Raw genomic sequence first — 9,536 nt, 5'->3', positions numbered from 1 at the left:
GTCATAAATTTACGACTAAAAAAACCTGCAATTTTTCAAGAATAAAGTCTAAACTAATCGAAAAGGTTCAAAATTGTGTACGGACTTTGCGTGGCAAAATGAGGTAATCTCAAACCGTTGTTAAGTTAGCCTCACATGTGATATTCAGTTTTAACGGAAGTAATGTGGGGCGTTTTTAATCACAGAATTGTGATGTCCAGCACACAGACAACGATGCACACCGATTATTTTTGCGCTTCAAACCATTTCGTGATTTGAGCAAAATCGTGTGAATAGCTAATATAATAGGTCCTTTCAAGCTGTAATGATCGACATGGAGGGTTAGCATTTTGTGCTCATGGCGACTGTTGCACACCCCTTTGTTTCCCAGATTGCTTTACGTACGAATTTTAATTAATTTTTGAATGTTGGAATGTACCCGTATAATGTGTAATGGGACAAGACAGGCATATCTAGTGAAGTGTGCTTTAATCAGTGTACTACAGGGAACAATGGATTTTCAAATTGTTTTTGTCTGTAATAGTTATTAATTATTATATTGCATCCACAAAGTGTTATCCATCCATCCATTTTCCAATCCACTTATCCTACTGGGTCGCGGGGGGTCTGGAGCCTATCCTGGAAGCAATGGGCACGAGGCAGGGAACAACCCAGGACGGGGGGCCAGCCCATCGCAGGACTGTTATGAGTAACAAAAATGATGGGTTATGGGTGGTTTTAATTTACCTGGGATACAGTGGGACACAGTCTCTGGCTCTTCTGTAAATGAACTTGAGATGCTGGAATTAGTACAGCATTGTTCTTTAATACTCCTACCAGGGGAGAAGCCCTTCTTGATCTTGTTTTCTCTAATAACCAGGATAGGATTGGAAAATGAGAGGTTTTAGAACCAGTGGATGGTAGTGATCATAGCATGGTTAAATTCAAGGTTAATTTTACTGTCCAAAGCCCCAAAACAAAAGTATACAATGTTAGGAAGGCTAACTTTAATGGTATGAGACTGAAAGTAGAAACTGTAAACTGAATGGAGTTAAATAGCAAAACGGTTGAAGAGGCATGGGATTTTTTTTTAAAGTTTCTTCCAATATTTTAACTCCAAAAGAGCTCTAAAAGCTGAAATCACTCATTTCCAGGATAGTAAGGACCTTATAATTGATTAAAACGTCATCTTGTTTCAGAGTGCTTTCATTTATAAATAACTTACAAAGTTTGGTCTTCGCGATCTCCCTGTCCAATAACAGGCACACCTATAACCCAACCCACCTCCAGTCCAATACTAGGCATTTTCTGACTCCTTTGACAGACAACAATAAAGCTCAAAACTGAGCTCAGGTGCATCCTGTTTCCACTGATCATCCTTGAGATGTTTCTGCAGCTGTGGTAAATTTGGTTGATTGGACATGATTTGGAAAGGCACACACCTGTCTATATAAGGTCCCACAATTGACAGCGCATGTCAGAGCACAAACCAAGCATGAAGTCAAAGGAATCACCTGTAGACCTCTGAGACAGGATTGTCTCGAGGCACAAATCTGGGGAAGGTTACAGAAAAATTTCTGCTGCTTTGAAGGTCCCAAAGAGCACAGTGGCCTCCATCATCCATAAGTGGAAGAAGTTCGAAACCACAAGGACTCTTCCAAGGGCTGGCCAGCCATCTAAACTGAGCTATCGGGGAGAAGGGCCTTAGTCAGGGAGGTGACCAAAAACCTGATGGTCACTCTGTCAGAGCTCCAGAGGTCCTCTGTGGAGAGAGAACCTTCCAGAAGGACAACCATCTCTGCAGCTATCCACCAATCAGGCCTGAATGGTAGAGTGGCCAGATGGAAGCCACTCCTTAGTAAAAGGCACATGACAGCCAGTCTGGAGTAAAAGACACCTGAAGGACTCTCAAACCAAATTCTCTGGTCTGATGACCTTGAAAGGTGCTGCAAAGAGGAATGGGCGACACTGGCCAAGGATAGTTATGCCAAGCTTGTGATATCATATTCAAAAAGACTTGAGGAATGGTGCCCGATAAATGGTGTGGGTTATATAGACCATTGGCGGACGTTCTGGGGTAGGCCTTGGCTTTTGAAGAGGGATGGTATTCACCCTTCGTGGGCTGGCGCCGATCTCCTGTCAAAAAGCATAGCTCATAGTCTTAAGGCAGATCGCTGACTAACCAGAGCCAAGCCAAGGCGGCAGGCAAACCGGCTTAACCGACCGCCTGCTAGTCGCTTAAAGTCGTCACCCAGGGTTCATATTATTGAGACTGTGTCTGTTCCCCGCGGTTTTAATCGTGGGGGTTCATTCCACCGTAGTGCATGTCTTAAAAACCTTAGAGAAATTAGACCTAATTCACTTCTGGTTAGTAGGTGTAATGTAAACCTAAAACTTGGACTCCTGAACATTAGATCGCTGGCTCCTAAGACATTGCTCGTAAATGAAATCATTACTGATTTTAATCTTGGTGCCCTATGTCTTACTGAGACTTGGCTTAAACCAAACGAGTTCTTGGCACTAAATGAATCCACTCCAGCTGAATATAGCTATAAGCATAATCCTCGACCCAATCGCAAAGGTGGCGGGGTTGCTGCAATATTTAAGACCGACCTAGGAGTGCATGAACATAGTGGTTATAGCTTTAGCACGTTTGAAATTATTATTCTTAGTCTTGCTAGCATATCTAAGTGTAGTTCTACACCTCCAATCATCATTGCTATTGTGTATAGACCGCCTGGCCCATATAGCAATTTTCTTAAGGAATTTGCAGATTTCCTAACAAACTTGGTGGTTACTACCGACAAGGCTGTGATTGTTGGTGATTTTGATATTCATATGGAAAATGATAGTGATCCATTAACAAAAGCATTTACTACCATTCTTGACTCTGCCGGTGTACATCAGAATGTAACTGGGCCGACTCATACCTGTAACCACACCCTGGACTTGATCCTTAGTCATGGTGTCATGGTAGAACACATATCAATTATCCCTCAGAATCCTCTACTTTCGGATCATTACCTTTTAACATTTCAAATACAACATAACCCCCTAAGGCCCCAGGTCAGAGGTACAATACTAGACGTTCCATAGCCTCATTATCCACCGCAACTTTTCTCGATCAGCTCCCACAGTCCTTCAACCTTACCTCTGAAGCGTCAAGTGTAAATGAACTTGAACAGGTAACCGTGAACATGGTGGAATCATTTCGTACCACTCTTGATCATGTAGCGCCACTCAAGAAAATAAAACATAGAGATAAGAAACCTGCCCCCTGGTACTCTGACCGTACACGGGAACTTAAACAAGCTTCACGCAAGCTAGAACGCAAATGGCGGTCAACAAAACTAGAAGTTTTTAGATCTGCCTGGAAAGAGAGCCTGTCTAAGTATAGACAAGCACTAGTGACTGCTAGGTCTATGTATCTCTCTAAACTAATAGAAGAGAACAAAACCAATCCTAAATTTCTGTTTGAATCTGTATCTAGGTTAACAAAGAATCCTTCAATGTTGAACTCACAAGTCCCAGAAGCTCTTAGGAGTGATGACTTTATTGCGTTTTTTAATAATAAAATAACTACTATTAGACATACCATCACTAGCACGCCCACAGCTGCACACAACCACCAATCTTCTGTTAGTGCTAGTGCTATTAGTACTAATGATAACACCTTTGAATGTTTCTCTCCTGTAGTGCGGACAGAACTCCTTAAGTTAATTTCCTCTGGCAAACCCACTACTAGCCTTGTTGACCCAATACCCACCAGTCTACTTAAGGAAATCGCACCACTGATTAGCACTACATTGTTAAACTTGTTAAACTCATCTCTTAGGCTTGGATATGTTCCTATATCTTTTAAAATGGCTGTTATTAGACCTATCCTAAAGAAGCCAAATCTTGAACCTAGTGACTTAGGACACTATAGACCCATCTCAAATCTTCCCTTCATTTCTAAAATTCTGGAGAAAGTTGTTGCTCACCAGATGTCTTCTTTTCTTCAAAAAAATAATGCTAACGAACTATATCAGTCTGGTTTCAGACCCAATCATAGCACAGAAACGGCCTTAGTCAAAGTCATGAACGACTTGCTTATGGCTTCCGACCGTGGCTGTATATCGCTATTATTCTTACTGGATTTAACTGCAGCATTCGATATTGTAGACCATAATATTCTTCTAGACCGGCTGGAAACATTGATTGGCATTAAAGGGACAGCACTCCTGTGGTTTCGTTCCTATTTAACTGATCGTTACCAGTTTGTCCATGTAAACAATGAGTCATCCAAAGCCACTAAAGTAAGATATGGTGTCCCACAGGGATCAGTGTTGGGCCCACTACTGTTCAATCTATATATGCTACCACTTGGTAACATTATTAGAAATTACGGTATTAATTTTCATTGTTATGCTGATGATACACAATTGTATCTATCTGTCAAACCTAGCGACGCATCCCAGCTCTCTTCTTTAGCCGACTGTCTGCTAGACATTCGTTGTTGGATGGCAAGGAATTTCCTCATGTTAAATACAGAAAAAACTGAGGTTCTTTTAATCGGTCCTAAGGATGCTCGTAATAAGTTTGTAAACCCCAACCCTAGCGGCCTCCCTACTCAGCTTAAAACAGTGGTCAGAGATCTTGGTGTCCTGGTAGACTCCGACCTCTGCTTCAGTGCTCACATAAATGGCATTACCAGTACAGCATTCTACCATCTACGGAACATAGCCAAGCTTCGGAAGATGCTTTCCTTTCAAGATGCAGAGAAACTAATACATGCCTTTATAACTTCCAGATTGGACTACTGTAATGCCCTCCTTTCGGGTTGTCCATCTGGATCCCTACATAAACTTCAGTTAGTACAAAATGCAGCAGCCAGAGTTCTCACAAAAACTAAAAAATTTGATCACATTAGCCCTATCCTGTCCTCCCTGCACTGGCTACCAGTCAAATCTAGGATTGACTACAAAATACTGCTATTAACCTACAAAGCTCTGAATGGCCTTGCACCACAATATCTTAATGATCTTCTGGTCCCTTACAACCCTTCTCGCCTGCTTCGATCACAAGGAGCAGGATATCTATTAGTTCCTAGAGTAGACAGGACTACGGCAGGCTGCAGAGCATTCTCTTACAGAGCTCCGCAGCTGTGGAATGGTCTCCCGGCGGATGTGCGGGATTCAGGCACACTCTCGCTATTCAAGTCTAGATTAAAAATGCACTTGTATAGTTTAGCGTATAGGAAACCTAGTTCTAGTTCCAGCTAGTCGCTCACTCCCAGTTAGACTAACAGTATGAGGTGAAGAGCTGGGTGGGGATCGGTGTCCTTGGCTTTGGATAAACTGATGCGTCAGTGCTGTCACTCTAGCCTTACACTAGAGTGCTGATGTTCAGGGAGTCCCCATGCCTGTGTTCCCGCCTGTCTCTCCCTCTTTCTCATGCTGCTATAGCCAGATCTGCCGGAGCCTAGATGAATATTGCACTCAATCATTTTGCTTGCACTGCCTCTAGTTTCCTCAACTCTGGCTAATACACTATTTTCTTACTTCCTCCCCCACCCCTTCTGGGGTGTGCTGCCTGGAGAACCATAACTTCGAGGAATTTATGCTTCTGCTGCCTGCAAGACCACTACCTCCACTTCTGGCAACTACCCTCCAGCCTGCCTGCCCTTGGCTCACGGATGCCTCTCCTTCCTCCCCTGCTGCTGTGCCACTGTTGATCTTGCCATCATGCATTAAGCACCCCGTGCCTGCACCGGTCTACCCCTGCATCGAGACTGAAATTTCAACCCCTGTATTAGCTTAAATTATATAATCTTGTTTTGTTTGACTCTTCTGCCGGCCCCTGGAGGATGGGCCCCCCCTTTGGGTCTGGTTCCTCCCAAGGTTTCTTCCTCTTAGGGAGTTTTTCCTTGCCACCGTTGCCTTTGGCTTACTCACTGGGGGGTCTTTACGTGGCAGAAATGTAAAGCGCATTGAGACAATGTAATGTTGTGATAATGCGCTATATAAATAAAATTGCATTGCATTGCATTGAGGCTGTAATTGCTGCCAAAGGTGCATCAACAAAGTATTGAGCAAAGGCTGTGAATACTTGTGTACATAATATGATTTTTCAGATTTTTTTTTATTTTTAATTAGCAAAAATCTCACTTTTTTCATTATGGGGTGTTGTGTGTACAATTTTGGGGAATAAATTAATCCGTTTGGAATAAGTAACATAAAATGTGGAAAAAGTGATGTGTTGTGAATACTTTCTGGATGCACTGTACGTATAGGATTAGAAACTTAGGCAATATAAATTTAGGTTGTGTGTATATACTGTGTCAACTGAGTGTATATGCCCCTCTTTTTTGTCTTTGAGAGTTCTGTTTCTGTGGGAGATCTGCCAGAATGTACTGTAAGACACAGCAATGTTAGACAGCTGGTAGTCTAAGATATGCGGCTACAATTAAAAAGAATAGTTGAATCAGTCTATCTCCGATGCTGTATTATCGACCGCAACTCATGTGTAATTGTCAGGTAATGTCTTAATTTTACATTTTTTTTGTAAGGTGCTTTTATTATATTGTCCATATGCATACAGTATGATACTGGCACAATATAGTAGTGTAACTGTTTGTACTCTTCAGATTTAAAGGTGGTCTTTCAGCCCTTTAGTTTTTGACTGCACTGTAGCAGGATGCTACTTTGCGGGTCCCTGTCCTGTGCCCATTCTGAAAAGAAGCTCACTGCTCTGGAACTTGAGACTTTTCAAACCCGACCTTAGTCCATCAAGGTGTGTGCCTTAGACCACTGCAACACTGCCTTGGTGAGCAATGTACATGCATTCACTTGCACTGGGTGTGGATAGTTGTGGGCCTTAGGCCACTGCAGCACTGCATAAAACAGCAGTATGCACACATTCATCTGTACTGGGTATGAAGAGGTGTGTGCCTTAGATCACTGTAGCACTGCCTAGATCAGCAGAGTGCATGCATTCAGGTGTACCGGTGGACCCATTGATGGTATACTTATGCTACGCATCTACACACACTCATATTGTAATATAACGCAGGCCCATTCATAAATTTGAGAACCACATGTTTAGTTTCTGTCTTATTGTATGGAGACGCAACACGCATTTGAACAGTTTCATTAAATCTTGAGATGTGAAAGAGGTATTTCATGAAAATTTTAAAAAAAATCCAAATGAAGAGTACTTGAAATTTAGAATGTTTGTTTATTTTCCATACTAAAAAAGTATATTTTATCCTGTGTATTATATTACATTTCAACTTCACTTTCTTTGTGACAATTTAGGTCAGATATGAGTTTATCCAGCAAAACCTAAATCGTGGATTGCACAAGTTAATCTCCATACTCGAGACACTATTTCATTCACTTATGTACAATTTTAGATTTTTCAGCAATCAGGACAATTACAGCCGAGCAATTTCTTTTGCAACGTATGTACAGTTCTGATACAGACTGACAATTCCCTGGCTTCTGTAGTTGACTGTGCTGCATAACAAAGTCTAAGTACTCCTGGATGTTTATGTCACCACATCCATTCATTTACTGGTTTAACTAAGAGAAAGTACCCAGTTCTGTACATCCAATGGTAAATTCAGTCTATGGAGCCAAATATAGAATGAAGAATTGATTTGTATAATAGCATTCATTTACATTTAAATTACAAATAAAATAAAAATGGCTACAGGAAAATGATCCATCACCCATCTGTTATGAACTGTGGGTAAGGACGGGCAGGCAGGAAGCGGGGAAGGATGAGGCAGACAGGCACAATACGGGGAAAACCGGGGATTTCTTAAAGGGGAGATGGCTACGACCATAACAGGACATCACAACGTTAATGACGGACACTCAACTGAGGAAGACACGGACTGATATACACAAGACAGGGCGAAAATAATAGGAAACAGCTGGGCACAATCGGGGAAGCACACATGGATAATCAGGGGGCGTGGCACACACGAGGATCGGACGAGCCGGGCGTGACACATCTATTACCTGTGACTGTTCCATAGAATCACACATTCATGCAGGTCCTTCAGTATGACATCACTGAAGCAAAATCTTAACACCGATGGTCATGACTTCCATTAAAGGGTCCTGCATCTCAAAGGTCAACAAATAACTCCATCTCAAACTGAGACCTAATTGGTTTCAAATAAATAATTATTCTGATGGTCTACAGTGAGTTTTAATATAAAGGCAGTCTCTAGGTTATGAACGAGATCCATTAAGTCAGTCTTTAAGTCGAATTAATAGGTAAGTTGGAAAAATAACAGTACATTATACAGTTTAAACAGTATAGTTTGCCAAGTGGCAAAGTATAATTATACAGTAATAACAATAACTACATACTGTAGTGGTCCTCTTGCCGCTGAACTACTGAACCCATGCAATGTTTTCTTGATCAACAAAAAGCAGTGTATGCATTCCTTATTACGAACCATTGTGTTTAACCTGAATTTTGAATGCAGGGGCTTTATGGCAGTCCGTTTGTATCAACAAGTCGTCTGTAAGTCGGACATTCTAACCTGGGGATTTCCTGTATTTTACAACAAAAGTATTATTTCTAAGTACTTAACTAATTAATTTAGGAACTTAATGGTGATGTTCCAGGCAGTCAATCTATGTGATTAAAACTTTAACCACCAAAGAAGTAAAATATTAAGGATAACCATTTGCAGCTTTGTAGCAGTGAATACACATTTCAATTCAAGAAAGCAGTAACCAAATAATTATTCTTAGTAACAGTGCTTACCAGTACATTTCAGCATAGCTAGTCGTGATAATATTTTAGTGTCATATTAATATTTACTGTCGTAACTACTTTTGAATTTGATGAATACATTTAAAGCCACCATATATTACAACAGATTAACATATAGTTGTTTGTTAAGCTTTGCAATTGTATCTGACTAATCCTAACCCTGAATTAAGAAATGTTTGATAAACTAGTTTAAGTATTTAAGCAATCCTGATTGCTAAGCTCATTACCAAAAGTTGTGTGTTTTCCATTTTATATTATTTTGCATAACATAGAAGCAGAACATCAGGAGTGGAAACTAGTTAAAACAGTAAGCAACACAAGGAGAATAAGAATTTAGAAAAAGACGGGTAAATTAATTATCAAACAGTACATTCTTAACAAAGTGAGTTGCTGCCATTCTTTAAAATAACTAAAATACAGTGCAGTCGACGGTAGCAACTGTGCTGGTTTGGATACTTCACCACATACGGTGTTCACCAGCTGTGAATGGCACAAGAAATGGCAATCAAGAAAAAAAACATGCCTTTGTCAAGAGGAGCTTTTTGTAATGTTTCACCAAACATTCAAGGAACAATTTAAAATATTTGCAAATACTTAAAATCTACAGAATAACAAAAAGCAAAGCACACGTAAAACAAAAAAAAGTTAACCTACAGTCTTTGAAGATATGGGAATTACACACAGGCTTAAATTGTATTTTCTAGACCACTGCCAAGTCACATAGATAAGCAATCTAAGTTTATTAGAAAAGTCTCGTTCTACGTTAGTGGAACGACATC

This window comes from Brienomyrus brachyistius, unplaced genomic scaffold (assembly GCF_023856365.1).
Source record: "Brienomyrus brachyistius isolate T26 unplaced genomic scaffold, BBRACH_0.4 scaffold46, whole genome shotgun sequence".
Classification (NCBI taxonomy): Eukaryota; Metazoa; Chordata; class Actinopteri; order Osteoglossiformes; family Mormyridae; genus Brienomyrus; species Brienomyrus brachyistius.
The sequence above is the reverse complement of the archived record's forward strand: the minus strand, read 5'-3'. Positions refer to the sequence as shown.